Here is a 20,156-nt window from a genome sequence, read left to right as displayed (position 1 = left end):
AACTCTATTTACATGCTATTATTTAAAGATTGTTTTTCCATCCTTTACTGTATGTGGTGCAAAAAAAAGAGATGCTGTTAATTGCAAACAGCTATTTTATGCAAACAATTAATTACTCCTATTAGTGTAGTTGCAGCTGGAAAGCCACATAATGCCATTATAGGAGACTTTGCATGCAGTGCCACATATCGTCTGCACAATACAGATGCGCGGCGAGTCACGCATTGCCCAGCTAAAATGTTTTTTTTTTTTTTCAAAAGCTTATGCGAATGCGCATTTCTAATTATAGCCACAGTTGTGCATTTTGAAAAATGATTATCGTTCAGTGCATGAAACAGTTAAAGCATGCGACATGCAAATGGAGCCGGCCGTAAGTGAGTGCTAGCACAGGGGGCTGGGTTTAAACGCGCTGCTACTGTAACGCTGCTGGGCTCCGGTGCCTGTGCCAGTCTCGCGTAAAACCTTCACAGACGAGCAATGAGCGCGTGCATGACGGTCTGACGGAGAGCTGCTGATGAAAAGGCGTGATGTCAAGCCGCTGTCAGTTTCACAGGACTGTGGGAATGTGCCGTGCGCTTGGCAATGCGCGCTCGTGAATGACCATCTTCCGGCGTTGACGGTAAATTTTTGCTGCATAGATCAGTTACCTGAAGCCGCGGCGGCGTCCGTTCATTCATCGTCTCGCACGCGAGAATTCTTCGAGGAATTGTGAGAAATTTATTGAAGGGTGCTGCTCTAGCTTTGAAGACTCGGCATTCGCATTCGGATGTGGATCTATCTGTCAAAACTGAGCTGAACGCAGAGGCATCTTTTAAGTGCAACATTAGAGACCATCCCCAGCTTTCTTCGGGATTGTAGGTGAGTGGACAAACGTGCTTCATGAATTCATTTCAGCCCAGAGATGCTTTACGTGAGAGATGTGGCCACGAATACTAATGTGTTCTGTGCGGTGTGTTAGATTGAATGAGGAGAAAAATCAGAGCAATTCTAGTTATATGGACTCAATTGCTCATAAATCGCAAAGAAGTTGTGGTTTACGAGCTGTTTTAATTAGGATAATGGGAATTAATTTGGGGGCGTTTGCATTATGTAGGGATGCTGATGCTGGTACTGTAGTATCAATATTGGGTTTACTTGAAAACAAATAACCTTTTGCTCAATGTCAACTTATTCCACTTAATTTCCAAGTTGTTAATGATAGGCTAATGATTTTGAGAATGGATTGCAATTTTGCACTAGCTCCATCTATGCTATCAGAATCAAAGATGAAAATCCTGTTTTAACTTATTCTCGTTCGTAAAGCCTACTTTTCGGAACCTGCTGCGTTTAATATCAATTAACCTTGTTTTAGTCATTCAGTATACGCTTATTATTTAAAGTTATTACCCCATACCTCTACATTCAGCGATCTTATCTGCTGCATACTCGTGTTCCGAATTTTCGCTGTCATTTCGAACAGGCATTGACTTCCATTTACGAGTAACCCGGTCACATATTCAGTTTTGTGGGACGCTGTCAAAGAAATTGATACACGTTCAGAATGTGAAACTGATTGTTGCGGAGAGCTCATAATTCAAAGCTCTCGCTCTCTCAGTCTCACCTCAAACTCCGCTCCGTTCATCTGGACCACAGCAGATGCACTCACAAATCTTCATTTCTCCACTCACACAGCTCTGACATCGACTCTAAAGAAAATAAATGCTGCTTTAAGTAGAAAATCGGCCAGCATTTGCATGAGAATCACCGGCATCTGCTATGAAGGACAGGGAAGATATTAATCGGTCTGACTAACACAATCAAACGGCGCTTTCAGTGAGGAAGATGAGGTGAATTCATCTCGAGCGTGACCTCTTCACATCATCGTTTTTATCTCCGTGTTGAAGCGAAACAGCGGTTTGACCTGAGACGGCGTGTCGGCAGGGAGAAAACGGCTCATTCATGAACTGAAAAGCAGAGCAGTGCTACTGAAAACGACTGAATTAATCGAGTTTCAAGGAAAATGAGATCTATATTCTATCCATAATCTAACGGAAGCACCGCGAGTGTGCTTTTATATGTTTCAAGGGCGTTTTCAAACATTTCAGTATCCACAAAAGTTAGGGTACAAGTTCACCGGTGTACCAAATTAACGCTCACAAAAACCGCGTTCGCCTGAGGGTAACCATAGCAACAGTGGCTGCTCGAACACTTTCCATTAAGACCGGCCGGTACAAAGACGGTAATAGTCAACACATTATAGATTTGGTTGTTTTACACTTCACATGTAATCACAAAAAGGTGTCTAGCTCATCAAGATATTTATGGTTACTATTAATGACATAAAAAAACAAAAACAAATCAGCTTTAAAGCTAAATAAGGCTATTTTAGAATCACCTGGCTACAGGGGCATAGATGATATTTTAAAAGTGGGGGGACAGCTAAATGAGATCTGAAAGTTTAGTTTATTAATCAGCTGTTATAAATAGTCTGTGTCTAAGAGTGGACCCCTTGGTTGCTACACCGCTGCCCGGCTAGTTTTATAGAAACTGCACACAACATTATTACTAGCATAGCTTAATAAAGTAAATTAACACTACTTTGCTCTGCTTTTCCGATAAGCTATGGCAGGGGTGCCCAAACGTTTTTGTATGAAGGATCAAAAACCAAATATCATTGAGAGCCGTGGGCCGAAGTTAAATATGCCAAACTAGCCTATATTACATTAAAGTTGCTGTAGGTAATGTCCTATTTCTTCATAATATTTCAAAATTAATAGAAAACTTTACTTTAAATCATATTAACTAATGGAGTATACATTTTTAAATGATCATTTATTGCAATAAGTACAAACAATCACATTTATAGCACAGTGGAGCTCAATGCTGATAGTCAAGCAGAATCTGCCTCTGACTTGATTTGCTCACCAAAGTCTCTGCATTGTCAATGACAGTAGAACATTTAAACAATATCAGATTAATTTCCACCATTTAATTGAAACATTAAATTTCAGTTAGCTTTTATCTATAATTAAAACAAACAAAGGGTTACATTAAACCTGAGTTGACAATGTCTAAATCATCCCCATCACTCTCTCTCTCTCTTCTCAGATGGGATGGCGGGCCAACTTAAAGGTTACCTTGGGCAAACTTTGGCCCCCAGGCTCTAGTTTAGGCTTCACTGAAATAGGGAAACTTAATTGTAACAGACACTACCATTTGATTGTCTTCAAGTACCACTAATTTGTCTGATTGCTCTTACTGAGCAATGAGGCCCCTTTGAAAATGACTGTGAATAGGCTTTATTAATGTGTATGACATAATAGAAGTTTCTGCGCATTATATATCATGTAGTCTAAGTGAATTTCTCTTTGCTTAGCTTTTGTTTCATAACCCTTTTCAGAGTTATTGCATCTTTGGCTGCCTGACTGTCCATTTCGGTTGTAATCCTGTAAAGTAAACAGATGATCTCCTATTTTTTTCAGTATACATTCCACATTTAATCCACTGGCATTCTGCTAGTCTTGTGAGTCTAGCCAGATATGATGATGTCATGCATGCATGTTTTAAAAAAGCAGCATTTTCAGTGCCGCTAATCAGCATGTGTTATATGTAATGTGAATTAGTAATGCAAAATAAATGAATAATCAAGCAAGTGATTCGTTTCCCACAATGATACCATTGCCATGTTTTGCCGAGGCTGTGTGGATTCTTTTTTAAGTTTCTGACTTGATTATTTAACCAAAGTACAATTCACACTGCTGTGTAAAGGCCCCCTGCAGTGTCCCATAAGCCAGTGGTTTAAACATTGCTTATCTGAAAGCATTGTCACTTGTGTAGGTTTGACTCCCCTATGCATGGTAGAGTGTGATTACATTCTGTATGTTGTTCTGCTCACTGCGAGGCTTTGTAGTTTGTTCTCTTTGATGAGGCGCTGAGAGACAGAGGAGGCTGTAGAGCATCTCCAGATCACAGGCTCTTTAATCAATAAGGTTAACTACACAAAGCCAAGAGGACAAGTCTCCACTGGGTGCACACCCATCAACTTTACCTGCTTCCTTCTTTCCTTTACCTGACCAGATTCATGCAATTTGAATCAGATTCGTGAAGTGAATCAAAAGCCATCCTTTTTATTCCTCATAGCGTGAGCTTCCAAAGTAAGATTTGCACGCCAGTTAGGATTGTCAAAAAGCCTCTTGTCTTCTTGCGTATAGGGTCCCATGCTATTGATTTGATTATTTCAGTCAGGTGCATTAAGCGTTTCCTGAAGGGTAATTGGAGGGTATTATGTGCTTAAAGGGGGTTTGTTCCTCTTCTTTAGCCGCTGGCTCTCAGATAGATGTATACGTTTGAGGAGAAGCTAAGGGTCGAAACTCAATGGGGTGGCCACAAGAGACCCATGCTGAGTGCTTATCCTGCTTGCCCCAGTTAAATGCCTTGCTCAAGTGTGTTAGTTTTGGGGCCAATTTGGATTTGTGCTTGTATCTTCTTGGCTCGGGTTTTGAGGTCAGAGAGATTACCTTATCAGTACGCTCAGAGGAGACTCTGCAGCTATGAAAACAGCAATGTAAAGATCCTAAAGTATGGGCTATCTCATCATTCATCTCTCCCATTGTCCACCAGACAGCTAGTGTTTGCAGTAGAGCTAGTCTTTCTCGGGCTTTGACTGAATGTTAGGAGGAATGCTTGATGGATAGTCATGACCAACCCCCCTGGAAACCTCAGTATAGGCCCACATAGTTCAGTAGCACCATCTATTGATGAGAACATTGAAGCAATAGACCACAATGTCTGAACTGACCTAGGGTCCCATAGTGGATTACACAAAGACAGAGGGGCATTTGATGTGTTGTGAGTGTCTATGCATCAATGCTTTAAGAAATCAACAAGTCAATCTTACGATGGTGCCAGTCATTCTGACAACACTTTCAGTTTTATGTAACATTTTATCTCATCACTCACCTCTCTTATTGTCCACCAGGTATTTAGATTTTTTTGTGTGTGGAAAAGTTCCTTTTTTTCTAGCTTTCACTGAATGTTTGGTTATATTCTTGAAGGATAATCAATCCCCTTGCCACCTCAGAATGGCTTACCTACTAATGTATACTGTAAATTGTACAACGAAACACAATGTCCGAACTTACACATGGTTCCAGAGCAGTTTACAGTTTGAGGTTCGTGGGTCATTTATGAGACCATGCTCATTTTAGTTGCATGCCGAGTCACCAGCATGCACTACACCTCAAGAGAACCCCCTCTTCTATTCTCTCATGGTGGCATACGGGCTTGCCCCTATTTAGCTTAAGAGATTTTGACAAGTTGCGATGCATGCAGGCGGAATCCTTGACCTATTTCTTAATGAGTGAACAGTACAAATGCATTCGGGGCTGCCTTTGCAGTGCAAGGCTTTCCACCGTCCCCCCACCCCTCGCATACACAGACAGACTCTTGCATGATCATGCCCTGCAGGATGGGCCCTTGTCGAGAGAGTTCATCTGCTTCCTCTGTGCTAGTCTCATGTAATAATGTGTGTGTTCAACATTTGTTTGCTTTAACACATTGATCTCGCATTCTCTTTTGAAGCATTGACTGTTTACATAGTGCTCTCCACTGTCCAACTGTCACAACAAAGATCCCTATCACTCTTGACCCTTCTTGTTTATGTGAAGCGTCCCGCTGCAGCTTTTTAGACGCGTGAATGCATTCAAGTGTACCAAAGCAGAGCCAGATGTGGTTGCAATTGCAATTACTCTCTGAGATTAAAGTTTCGAGCCAGATTTAGAATCACACCGCATAAAAATTGGTATTTACTAGCCAAGTGTTTCTCAACCACGTTGCTGGAGGACCCCCAACGCTGCATGTTTTGGATGTCTCCTTTGTCTGTTACACCTATAACAGGTCTTTTAGTCTCTGCTAATGAGCTGATCATCTGAATCAGGTGTGTTTGGTTAAGGAGACATGAAAAATGTGCAGAGCTGGTTGGCCTCCAGGAACGTGGTTGAGAAACACAGTACTAGTTTACCTCAAAAGGCATTTTCAGCTGCCTGAATGGCTTCTTTGTCTATCTCTGTACATCCTTTATCAGGTTGTAAACAACCTGGCGTGATAATTTATCGTCTGCATTGGTGGATTAGGCATGGCGTTGATACGGTGACCTGACATTCGGCTACACTGTAATTAGGCCTGTGTTTTTTGCTGCAGCTAATTACCCTTGAACAGTTGGTGGACAGGCTCTCACTTGGAAGGTGCCAGTGTCCAGATTGGTCACAGAGAATTGTGGGTGTTGACGCATTTACAGCTCTAGAGAGTGGGCAACAGAAAGACACGAGTCAGTCATGCGCAGGTGCCGGTCATTCTGAAAATGCTGGCAGTTATTTAGCATTTTGTCTAAAAATATTAAACATATTCTTTTTGTGAGGTGCCACTAGCCATTCTACATTGCAGGATTCAACAGTCTATTGCCTTTGTTTTTGAGTAAACAGTTTTTTTAAGTAAATGTTCTTGTATTCTACAACAGTCCTACAGAGTTAGATTTAGAGAACCTTAAGGCACTTGTTGTGCTCTGTCTGTACACTTTGATCATCTGAAGTGCTGGTATTGCTCTCAGTAGCTTGTTGAGACCATTTTTGCCTATCTGAAATAGTGCTTCTTTCGTATGAGCAACTCAGAACACACAAGATAAAATCAATCGCCTCCTATTTCTTCAATACAAACTTAGATGCTCTGCTTCCATTTAATGAGTAATGCATGCTGTTCAGAAAGGGAACTTTGCTAGGCTGATGCTTTTGGTTGATTGGTCCATGTATGTGCTTACTTTTGGTTAGCTTTCATGACAAAGTTTTACCTCTTGAGACTTGGAGGAAAGTGTTTGAGCAGATTTTTTTTGTGAGAGAGAGTGGTTGAGAGAGCAAGACACATGTTGCTGTTTGTCCAGTCATGAGAGGCAAGAGTTCTCCAGTTAAACCCAACACTCCCCTTCTCCTTCTCTCCCCCTGCAGCCGCCGCCAGCTTGTGGAAAACAAAAGCTTTTGTTTAGATCTTCAATCCAGCAGATGGGAAAAAGGACAGTAAATGAAAATGGCAATGGAAATGGAACAAGTGGACCATGATGGGGAGCATACAAACTCCAGTCCTTTGGGAAGAGTAACGGTCCCTGAAAAATACTGCCACAAAGTTCCTTGCACTCTGCGGCCCTCTGTTACTTTTTCATCCCAATCCATTGACTGAAAGCGTTAGTCAGAGCCTCCAGGCTCTCTTGGGTCCGGGCTGCTTTTATTAAGATGTTAATGGAATTGCCTTCATGACACACTTCTATGGGACAGCCATTCTTCAATGCCTCAATCTGTCTTTGGCGAGGAACACATTAGCGGCTTATGCACAACAGGTTCCTTGCATGCTCGCCACTTTCTCATTGTGGTGCTACTCTAAGACTCTATAATTCTTCAGTTTATATAATCCTTCCCGCCGCATACATGCCATATTTCACAGCATGTAAAGGCTGCCTATTCCAACGATAACAGTAATAATCTATGGACTCCAGTGCTTCTGTTTGTTTGTCAGAGTAATGTAGCCTGATTTGTATGGCAACATCACATCAGTATGTAAAACCTCAAAAATGCTAATGCTGATTTTCTACACGGCGTCTAAAAGGAGGCACAGTATGCTTACGTAAGCCTTTTGTGCCTTCCACAAACCGCTAATGATTTCCCCCCTTAACCACAAACCCTCACGTTGTGTTTGCTAAACCCTTACTTGAGATTCCAACGCAGACATGCAAGGCAAAAAGAATGATGTGCTAAACAAGTTGAGGTTTGAGCACGGAATGGGTGTCACAAAATTTTGAAATTGATTCTGTCATTTTTGGAATATTAAAGTGATCTGTTTTTGTAATGGTCTCTAACCATACAGTCAATCGTTTTTTTTGACTGAAAAAGAGTTGGCATACTTTGAATGCATTTTTCATTTAAAGGGATAGTGCACCCCCCAAAAAAAAAAACTTTGCACTCACAAACTAATATAGTTGTGAATAGGATGGATGAATGGCATGTAGAATGGGACTCAACTTGTCCAAACTAATTTGTTATATTGCATGGACAAATGCATATGTACTGTAGGAGATGTTTTTTATGTTCCATGTGGCAATGAAATGGAATTAAAATGGGCATGATACTGTATACAGTGGTCCCTTATTATTCACAGCAGTTATGTTCTAAAAATAACCCGTATTTGGTGAAATCCGTGAAGTAGTCAGCTTTATTTTTACAATTATTTGTATGTTTTAAGACTGAAAAACCCCTCACTACACACTTTATACACTTTTCTCAGACAGGCATTAACATGTTCACACTTTTCTCTAATGTTTAAACACTCTTAAATTCAAACCTTTGTAGAAAAATAAGTCCAGTATTATAGAACAAAACCAAAGATCAAAACCATTTGATCTTCATTTATGTATTCCATAATGTCGCTCTACAGCCATGTAACATCTACCTTCCTTTAGCATGTCCAGAAGTTCAACCTTTTTTGCGATGGTTAGCATCTTTCTCTGATTTTAGGGTGCTACCACAGGTACCTTTGAGGGTGCTGAACATTTCGTTGACATTCTGGGGAGAAGATTAATTGACAGTGGTCTACAGCCAATCAGGACGCAGAAGACAATGTGCTGTATAAAAAAAAGCATGTCAAATTACACGAAAAAAATCTGCAAAACTGCAAGGCCGCGAAAAGTGAACCGCGTTAAAGCGAGGGGTCACTGTACAAGGATTACCTAAGGTTCATATGCATGCACACTGCCCCCTATTGACTGGAGGCTATGTCTGATTTTGTGATTTCAATGATTCACTGAATTTGGCTCTCTTGTTCAAGAACATTTAAATCCCTCCTTGACCAGTTTCTCTAAAGTGCACTGGTGGGAATAATTCCTTTGTTGTGGGAATATAATTGCTTTTAACCTCCTTTTACCTGGCTGGGATTTCTGGCTGCAGGCTTATGCACGTACACTGACGTGTACCCACCTGCATCCATGCTGTCTGCTTTGTTACTATTCTCAAGTCAGCCATGGCCTTATCAGGAGAGATAGCTCCTCTTTCCTGTCAGGAGGCAGACGCCTTAACACATCCTCTCCGCCTCAGCTGGGAAAAAAGCTCCGATAAGCCTCCCAAATTCATTCCTGAGCCTGATAGCAAACAGGGCTCTTCGGAAAAGAGAGGGAGAGAGACAGAGAGAGAAACAGGGAACAAGACAGAGGGGAACTCAAGAAGATAAACACTTTCCACAGCACAGAGCAAAACAAACTGAAAGTGATGATGAAAGTTGATGAAACTCTCAACTTCCAAAGTTAAAAATATGACACATGCCATCTTTGTGTACCCATGATCATTGCTGGTTTGTGTGAGCACATTCACAGAAGGCCCGGCTGGTGCCAGGAGTATTGGACACGCTCCTTTGAAAAACAAGAAGTATCCATAGTTAGAATGAGAACAGAGGGTCATACCGAAGGAGTGGGAAAAGTATTCTGGACTGAAAAGTTCTCCCTTACGCTCAGCATTCTGTTTGAAATATTTTCTTTGGCCTGGGTAGCAGCCACATAGAATTCAAAGATTCCTTAAGTTCTTTCTAGTTTCTTTAAAATATATACTTTGCAACAATCATGACTTTAATTAAATGTATTTGTGTTCTTTAACTTCTGAGTGTTCATTCTTTCTCTGCTTATATGTGTATTATTTAATTTTAATAATACTATTTTGCATTTTATGTTTCTTTTTTGCATTGGTTGGTTATATATTTTGAACAAGAAAACTAAAAAATATATACGTAGCAACCAGGGCTTAACATTAACCCCCGCCAACCCGCCAAATGCAGGTAGATTTCAGCTGTGGCGATTAGACAGTCTCTCACCCTAGCCACTTTTTTTGGTTAAAAATAATTTTTACATTGCCAGTACTGGCTCATCACTAAAAATTGGGATTTTACTTTATGACTGTTTGTCAGTATGCGAGCAAATGTAATCTTAGAATCGACAACGCAACTAGAAATGATAAACACAACTAGTGTGATCAGTTCTCTTTGAAATAGACTGGAAAAAAGCAGAGTTTGAAGCAGTAACGGTTGCTGCTTTCACTTTAACCATTATTTGAACAGATTATTAATGGGCCATCATTACTTCACACAGAATGTTTTTTCATGTTTTCTTTTGCTTATAGTTATTTTTTTTAAGTTGGTTTAATTTCCTTTACAATAACATTATGAAACCATAACACATTTCCTCATTCTCATTGAACAAGGTCACGACACACAAACATGTGAAATGAATGAGGAGGCATGTGGACATAACACATAATTAAAATCAAGTAATTTTAGGATGCCAAAGTCAAATTTATGCATATAAAATAAATTTTCCCAACAACAAAATTGTGGCTAGTAAAAATGCCAAGTGGCTAGTAACATTGGAAAACCATTAGCCACAGTGGCTGGTAATGTCAAGCCCTTTTAGCTTACGTGATGTCTGGATGTATTGTATAGTGATTAAGCTGCAATTATAGATGCTTTGTTTACTGTTGGTTACCAGGTTACTGATATTACAATCAATGGCTCTGAGCTAACAACTTGATGGAATGCAACTAAAACAAATTTAGGATTTTTTGCAAACTTTTGAAAATATACCCATATTATTTGCATTCCCTTATTCCAGTTGAAATCAGAATTATTCGCCCCCCTGTTTATATTTTTCCACAATTTCTGTTTAAAAGAGAGATTTCTCAACATAATAGTTTTAATAACTCATCTCTAATAACTGATTTATTTTATCTTTGCCATGTTGACAGTAAATCATATTTGACTAGATATTTTTCAAGATACTTCCATACAGTGAAAACTTCCTTTAAGTGAAATTTAAAGGCTTAACTAGGTTAATTAGGTTAACTAGGCAGGTTAGGGTAATTAGGCAAGTTATTGTAAATCAATGGTGTGTTCTGTAGACTATCAATAAAAATAGCTTAAAGGGGCTAATAATGTTGAGCTTAAAATGTTTTTTAAATAATTAAAAACTGCTTTTATTCTAGCCAAAATAAAACAAATAAGGCTTTTTCTAGAAGAAAAAATATTATCAGACTCTGAAAAGTTCCTTGCTCTGTTAAACATCCTTTTGGAAATATTTAAAAAAGAACAAAAAAATTAAAGGGTGGCTAATAATTCTGACTTCAACTGTATTTCTTTGATAATTTTTTTAGTTTCACGCTGCAGATTTGATCTTTTCCTGGGAATTATATTGAATATGTCAGCTGGATTTACACAGTTTGCTTTGTGAGGAATATCTTGCATATGGTTTGTTCTATTGTCCTTAAGTTGCCTATCCTACAAATGTGATAGTCCACTTGAAATATTAAGTCATTCAAAACATCAATGTCATCGGGCCCACTATCAATTGATTAGACCACAAATTTGACCTTTGGGGCGGAAAGCACGACTGTTTGAGCATGTGCAAATCTGTCCGGAATCATGATAACAATGAACAATCACTGTTTTCCTTTCTCAGCTTGTCAGCTCTCCCATCAAATGAATCACTTGTTTGCATCGTACATAAAATTCTTATGGAAAGCAGTAGCAGTTTCCGTATCTTTATTGCCTATGAGATAGTGTGGGATAGCGTGATCCCTGTGGTGTCAAGCCTCAACAACAACATTTCCCTTCAGCTATCCACATTTAGTTAAAAAGGCAGGACAATTATGAACACAAGCGTTTGTCTCTTGAATTACGCCACAGGAAATAAATAATCAAATGTTGACATCATGTATAATTCACAGATCAACAGCAATGTAGGTCAACCACGCTTCTTTTCTTGAGCATTTAAGGGGAGCGACTGCCGAATTAGGGTATCTAAGACAATTATCCCGAGTGTGACAGCACAGAGAGTCTCGGCAGAGGACGGCAGATCCCTGTGTTGTCCGCTGAGATGTTGATTAAATATGACTGTGCTGAAGCCGGGATGGGGGTTGGTGAGGGACGAAGTGATAGAGAGAGAGGGGGGGATAACGGAAGGGGGTTTGGGCAGGTTCACTGCTGTGAATGAATAGCGGCTCAAGTCTGCATCTGTAGCAGTTTAGGATTATGGGTTAATGCTGTTTAATGCCTGCCACACAAGAAGTGAAAGCGTGGAATCTGTGACACTCTGTCACTGTGATGTAATGGTGTCAGCTGGGTGTTTACTCAGCGCTGTGCTCTTGCACTGATCCAAGATCAGCTTTTATGAACGGTTCATATCAGGACTTCTGTAAGCTCAGCACATCACAGGTTATCTTGCTGTTGGACGTTTCCTGGGGCCTTCCTCAACTTTGATGTCGAAGTAAATCACAATGGACTCTGTTTACTTTTTATACACGTTTACGGTCTTGTTGAGCAGTTTTTAGTGCCACTGAAACTAAACATACTGTTAGATTTGCAGTGAGGAAAAAATTTGCTGTGGTTGGCACAAATTCTATGAAGTAACAATGTTTCTGCTCTTGGACATGCTCATGGAAAGAACCTATATGAGGATATATGTGCATATATGAAACCTATATGCAGTATGCACACACTTAATAATATATGCGCTGCATATTTGCGTATATATGCCACATTTAGGCAAAATTGAGGTGCATATATGTGCATATACAGGCCATATAGGTCCTGTGTATTGCTTCTTTATATCCACATATAAGCCCTATATGTACATACAAGATATGTCTCCTATATAGCTCATATCCCACTTTGGTAACTGTTATACATGATGCCTAGCTCATCTTCTCCATTGCCAAGGCGATAATTAAGAACAAAAAAAAAAAGCAAAAAAACGTATGCGCGAACATTTAAAATTGGTTTCACATGTAATTAGCATGTTATGGGATTCAACTATGGCGAATAAGTTAGAGCCCACACGGACAAAAAAATAACTATATAACCATATATGTTGTAATATAGGTTTATAATATATGTGACATATGAAATTGGCCGTTTTCCAAGAATATATGTACATATAACAAACAACATTAAAACATATATCTTTATATAGGTTCTTTCCATGTGGGCTATTAAATATGGCATATTAATGCATGTGAATTCTGACTTAACTAAAATATTTTATTTTCAATATACAAAGCTGATTATACTAAGTGAAGTTTATTTATAAACTAATTTCGAGAGGATCACTTGCTTATGATTGACCACAGCTGGTCCTGCATTAGCTAACACATGTGATTTACCAATCAGATAAACCCTAACACACCCTAACCAGAGTTTCTTACCTTGGGCATCTTCGTCTTGAAGAATCCTTCTTCCACCCCTATTCCTCCTCCCTTTTAGCATGTTGGCTCACAGCAAGACTGTCACTGGTTCAAGTCCTTACTAGGCCAGTCAATGTTTCTGTGCAGAGTTTACATGTTCTCCCCATGCTTACGTGGGTTTCCCTCAAGTACCTACGTTTCCTCCAACAGTCCAAAAACATGCGACATGAGTGAACAGACTAAACCAAACTGGCACTATAGATGAGCTCTTAGTCAGGCTCCTATCAATGCCTTTTAAGTCATCATCCATATCTCTCCATAGCAGTCCCTACAATACATCTTATGTCCTAAATAAACCAGGGGAGGAGGATCTTCTGAGCTCAGGGCTCTCTCCCGGGACAGCATGCCAAACACGTTAAATACACAAGTAAGTTCACACAAACATAAACTAAATGCAACATATACTGAAAACAAGGACAAGAACATGCTAACTGACCCAGCCGAGACTTGAACCAGCGAACTTCTTGCTGTGAGGGGAACATGCTACCCACTGCGCCACCGTGATGCCCTGAATTTATTTTAAAAAGTTTAAAAAGTTTTACAGCTTCTATAATATATTATAATCTGTACAGTACAAAAAAATTAACTTTTACAGAACAAAAATGTGGTATTAAAACATTTGTACGTTTTCAATGAATAGAGAAAGGTCTTACAGTTAACCAATTCCAATATTTTTACTATTACATGAAGCAATGTGTGAAGTTTGGGACCGAATGCCGATTGTTAAAAATCCCAAATGGCTAATGATTAATCAATTAAATTCTGTTTATTTTTTCACCTCTTTCTCATTTTCATACATTATGTTAAATGCCAAGTTACAGTAGATGTGGTAATGAAAATAAAATTGGCCATGTCATGTTGATTTTGAGTTTGCTACAGCATTCCTAAGTGGCTGTGAAGGTAATTTGAGTGGTTTTCCACAGAATTCAGCTGTTGCTAGGATGTTTCGTGTGATTGCTAGAGTGTTGTCAAGGTGTTTTGTGTAGTTTAAAGTAGGGTTGCAGGATACTAGAATTCGATACCAATCGACACTGAAATTTTAAAAACGTCCATTTCCTGCTAACATTTCAGCTCTGTTAAACACGTTATTAAACAACGCTGATTTGCAATTGTGTTCAAAAGAAATGATGTGATTGGCTGTGAAGGTCATCAGTTCACCGAATTTACCACTGTTTACTGAGATACAGGGACACTGGAGCATTTCAAAGTCACGTCAATCAGCTGGTTTGTCTATAAGCTGACATACAAGCGATCCGCTGATGAATCCGGGCTTTAAAATGCTCCAGTGACCCTTTTTTGTGTTTACACTCAGTAAACAGCGATGAGTAATGTGAACTTATGACCTTCAAGGCCAATCAGACATGAACACAATTGCAAATCAGCAGTGTTTAATTAAGAATGCGCTCAACAGCGCTCATATGTTAGCAGGACATGTTTTTAAAACTTCAGTATCGATTGGTACCGAATTCCAATTTCATGCCAACCCTAGTTAATAGGCAGATGCCAGTGCTGTGTGAAATTCAAAACAGAGGAGTTTACATTATAAATTGCATGAATTTAATTAAAATTCTTCTTTGTAACAATTGTAAATAAACCATTACCACACAGTACAACCATTAAAGCCAAAAGTAACAGTGTATAATATCAGGGGTCACTCATACTACATTATATAAAAAAAGAAAATGGTTATATTTGGCGAAATGCATAATATGTGGAACAGTTTTACCACCGTATTGATTGTTTGGGTGTTGTGCAGTGAGACCCATGTGCTTTAGCTGGCATAATACACAGCTATTGACTAACCATCAAGGATTAGAAGCATTATAACTTCAAATCATACTGTTTATGCTGAAGTTCATTCAAATTCAGTTCAAATGCACAACAGCATTTCACCAGGGCTCACAACCTTGGTGGTCATCACACGAGGAATGCATTTTCCCTTGATCTTTTTTAAATAAAACAGCCTGATGAACTCTGAAAAGCAACATACAACTTTGCGAAAACATTCTCATTACCACAAGCGTTTTGGAAGCTTTTAGGTTAGATTGTTTTGTAAGTTTTTGGCAGTAACCCGAGGCGTCTTAGCAGTTTGCGAACACATTCGAGATGAAGTTTTTAACCCACAGCTGAGTTAAAGACGGCGCTCATCGCCACGGGCAAAAGTTCAGAGGTGAACCGTGTACAACCACCCACCTCATATGCTCATTGCATTGGCCCTACATCAACTGTTTTGGAAATACTCCAGTTACATAACGGACTCAGAAAAAAGACAGAGCTGCTGTTGCTGGAGGCGATAAATATTTCATTATCTCTGCCTGTCATTATTATGCATCAGAACGAATCTGTCAATTAAAGGGTTTGTTGAAGAATTTTGTCGAAAGTGAGCGTGCTGCAGGAACAGTATGGTTCACGAGGGCTTGAATTAAAAATTAATTTGCTTTATATCGTTTGTTTGTTTACTCATTTATTTTCTGCATGACAATTAACAGCTTGTAGCAGACAGCTTTCCACCCCTCCTAAACGCTGTCCCTCCCTCGTACCTCTGTTCCTCCTTTTGTTTGCTCAGTGGGGTGGAGGAAAGAACTGTTTGTGGCTGCATGCAAGCGTATGTGCGCATATGAGGACGTGTTGTTGGATATGGGGGCATTGTGGTGTTGATGTACTGCATATAAGCCTTCTCTTGTCAAACCTTATCTGGGTGTTGCATCAACTAATGATCTTTGCAGGTTTTTGACAGATGCCCAGTGTGTTTGCATTAATGACCAGAAACACATATGCACACCTGTCCTCATGCTTTTTGTTTTGCTTGCCCTTCTCTAGATAAAAAGCTCTGGGTGTCTTTCCGTTGCTGTCAGATCATTAAAATTGAAGCTCATTGAGCGTTCACACTTATAGTTTGGTTCTTCTGGTTGGTTTGGTCCAGATCACACTGTAAAAAAGAGATTGGTGCAGTTGCAAAGTGAGCTACATGCAATGTTTTTTAAAGTGCATGCCTAACCCCACCCCTAACACTACTGACATCACTAGCTCCATTGAGTACATTGTGTCTGACATTTCTTGTCTGCGACATGCCAAATCCAAGTCTGCATCTATATACTATTGGGAAAAAATGCTGGGTTCTGCACAATCGTTTTATAATGGGATTTATTAGTTATTACAAATTTGAGGGATTTGAACATAAAACAATTAAGTTAAACCTCAAACAAACTTAAGATTTGTGTTGTTTCAGCTCATTTTAAATAAGTAGTTTGAACAAACAGTCAACATCTTTTTTGAGTGCCAGAAAGCAAATGACAGTGGAGAGCATTCAAATTTTCAAAGATCCACACACACACACACACACACACACACACGCAAACATAAATAAATAAATAACATTTATTTGTGAAACTTGTGCACTGGGTCAATACACTTGCCTATTTATACATCTGATGAAACTAAAACTGGAGTCTCATAGTGAGTAGAAGTATATGTACTTGAGCATTTGGATTTCTTTGGTCTGTGTTTTGTTCATATTTCGGTGAAAATGCAGCAGATTTAGTTAAGAAGTGGATTGAGATCCATCTTTTAACCTGTCTCTGTCACCTTGTTTAATTCTGTTGTATGGGGCTGCGAATAGGGATTAAACAAGAATATTAGACATTAAAAAAGCGAGTGATTGCTCCATATTTGTAATTTTTCTCCAAAGAGGTCATGCTTTGAATTTTGATTGGTTTCACGCAGCCACGTGATGCGATTTCGCATGCCAGAATTCACCAAGCTTGAACTTTGCAACGCAGCAAACTGCAAAACTTGTCACATGAGTTTGCATTTCCAGTCTGCCACATTCGCATGCATATAAATGGAAGTCTATGGGGCGAACAGTGCAGTGTGACCACGGCTTTAGTACTGAAATCTAATTTTTTTTTTTCTCAAATCAGATATATTTCTTTGCATAGCCATTCAAAATGTTATTTCAATTCCAGCCAATTTCCGATTTCCACTGTGGAATGATAGTCCTAAACTGACCTGCATACACAAAAGAACATCTACACACATCATAATCTTTCTAATTATGTACACAATGCGCAGCCTGCAGGATGTGAAAAAAGCACGTTGTCAGATTATGCTTAATTAACCAAGACTGACCACACAGGTGTGGTGAACTCATCAAGGGTTAATGAGCAGCTGCTGAGGAGTGAGAGGATGTTTGTTGTACGGGCCTGCCAGTACAGAATGATGATGCATGCATTATGTTAGAGTCACACAGATTTCAACATAACCGTACACAGTGAAGTCGCTTTTCATAACATCAGATCTGTATTGGATTCAGTGCTATACAAAAGTGCTCAAATTTAGATCAGATTGCATGCGGTTTCTGAGGTACACTTTTTAAATGATGTCAGAATTTTCCAGTATTTAGGAATGGATGTGTGAACAGTCTTTTCCGGAAATAAAAAAACCAACGCAATTTTGAACTCACCGGTAAAGTCATACGGGTAATTTCCGGATATTTACCGGTATCACTGTGTAAAAGCTATTGTGTGGAACCCAGCATTTTTTACAGTGAAGTACGAACATACTCTTGATGAGATTTTTCCCAAGTGGGTGTGCACTAGAACATGGGTAAAACCCATTCAAATCAAATGTAAAAGCAGTATCAAGTACAGTATGAAGCCCTGAATGGGTTTGCCTTGTGAAAATGTGCTTCTGTCTAGCCAGCTGGCCTCAGGCTTTCCACACAGAGTCAATACTCTTCAAATCATGCGGTTAGCCTGCTTTGCTCTCTCTCAGAACAAAAGATCTTCACCTAGATAAAATCTTTGTAGAAACACCTTGAGATACGGAATAAATTGTCCCAGTAACTCCGTCAGACGACCCCATCAGTATACTGTGACCTGCTATCAGCCTCAATCTCCTTGATGCTCGAACTGGTGGTTAAAGGAAATCTAGCGGTGGCTACAGATCATGTTTGTGTCCATCATTGCTGTTGCACGCTGTGATAAGCGGATGAATTAAATGAATGTAGAGATCATGGTAAGCTCAGCGATGCCTGATGCAGTCTGACACACTGCGGGTCACAGCCCATCAATCCCCTCACATCTTCAACCTGTCGTTCCGCATTTACATCCCGCTCTCGTGCTTTCTTGTCTTCCTACGTGTGATGATGACATTCATTTTATCGGCTTAAAAAGTCTTGAGTTGTTTAGCACTTCGGGTAGTTCCTCAGCGCAGAGTGGGAGATCTGTCTCTGAGTCAGGGCTTCGTTGTGAGGTCTTTGTGTCTCATTTTGATGTATTTGGGGATGGGAATTGCAGTGAAAGAAACAATATGGGTTGACTAAATATTAATTTCTGGCCTTGTAGAATGACATATTAAAAATTTAAAAAATACAATTCATTTATGGGGTGATACGGTGGCTCAGTGGTTAGCATTGTCACCTCATAGTAAGAAGGTCGCTGGTTCCAGTCCTGGTTGGGCCAGCTGGCATTTCTGTGTGGAGTTTGCATGTTCTGGGGTTCGCATGGGTTTTCTCTAGATGCTCTGGTTTCCCCCACAGTCTAAAGACATGTGCTATAGGTGAATTGAATAAACTAAATTGATTATAGTGTATGTGTGAATGAGTGTGTATGGATGTTTCCCAGTGCTGGGTTGCAGCTAAAAAGGTATCCGTTGTGTAAAACATATTCTGCAAAAGTTGCCGTTCATTCCCCTGATTAATAAAGGGATTAAGCTGAAAGAACATAAATGAATGAAACATATAGTTCAAATGGTATATGCTATAGAGAGTGATATGTCGTAAATACTGACATTTTCTTTGGATTATTGATGTTTGGTAGAATATTCTTTTTAAACAATATCAAGATGACACAATTTTATCACAAATAATTGGATATTAAAACTGATAACTAAATGGTTGCATGTCTGGCTCTTTCCTGAAACTGTCATGGTTGATAACCATTGTGTCATTTAGCAGGCCAACTAACCCAAACTTGCTTCAGGGAGATGTCAATGTAATTCATTTTTTTGCCATTTATATTAACATCATGTGAAACCAGTTCCATTGGCTCATGCCCGATTCACAAACATCTCTAACTTAAGAAATTAATTAGAATAAGTTCTATGAATCTTGTAAAACTTATGTTGTAGTTTATATGATTTATTTTTGAATTCAAACCTAATGATGACTGATCATTGTTAGCATTTTCAATCATTGCTGCTATTAGATTCTCTAGCAACCTGTTGTCTTTTACAAAGATAATTTTTAGAACTTTTTACAGAAATAAACAAGCGAAGTTTATTTTTAAACTAATTTCGAGAGGATCACGTGCTTACGATTGACCACAGCTGGTCCTGCATTAGCTTACATGTGATTTATCAATCGGATGATTCCTAACTCACAATAAATAACCTGAATTTCTTACCTCAGTTATCTTCGTCTTGAAAGAATCCTCTCTTCCATCCCTACTTCTTCTCCCTTTTACTTGATAGCACGATGGCCTAGTAGTTAGCACTGTTCTTTACACCACTGGTGTCCAATCCAGTTCATTGAGGGCAGAAGCTCTGCACATTTTAGTTCCAACCCTGCTTCAACTCGCTTACCTGTAGGTTTCAAACAAGCCTGAAGGACTCAATTAGTCTGGTCAGGTGTATCTATTTAGGGTTAAAGCTAAACTTTGCAGAGCTGCGGCCCTCCAGGAACTGAGTTTAACACCTGTGCCTTACAGCATTAAAGGGGTGGTCCAGAATGTTATTTTTAAGGCTTGGTTGTGTTAATAAGATGCAAAGCAATGTGTGCTCATGTTTAACTTGAAGGAAATCGTGTTATTTTTTCATAAATCTCACTTTGATTATACACAGCTACTCAGCTAACATGAAAACGAC

At 39.3% G+C, this 20,156-nt stretch overlaps 1 protein-coding gene across 21 annotated transcripts in view; it reads left to right on the top strand.

The window, feature by feature from the left end:
- The window catches only part of plxna2 (plexin A2), a 775,091-nt gene that overhangs the window by 403,294 nt on the left and 351,641 nt on the right, over positions 1-20,156 (top strand). Inside the window, exon 1 of one of the 21 annotated variants that reach the window (XM_087307476.1) lies at positions 448-858. The exons of the other annotated variants lie outside the window; for them this stretch is intronic. The gene's annotated coding sequence lies outside the window, so the exon portion shown is untranslated. Of the gene's footprint in view, positions 1-447; positions 859-20,156 lie in introns of those variants that run through there. 21 annotated transcript variants of the gene reach the window in all.

This window comes from Danio rerio, chromosome 23, assembly GCF_052040795.2.
Source record: "Danio rerio strain M-AB ecotype USA chromosome 23, GRCz13ab, whole genome shotgun sequence".
Taxonomy (NCBI): Eukaryota; Metazoa; Chordata; class Actinopteri; order Cypriniformes; family Danionidae; genus Danio; species Danio rerio.
Note: the sequence above shows the minus strand (reverse complement) of the source record. Positions and strands in the feature narration are given on the sequence as shown.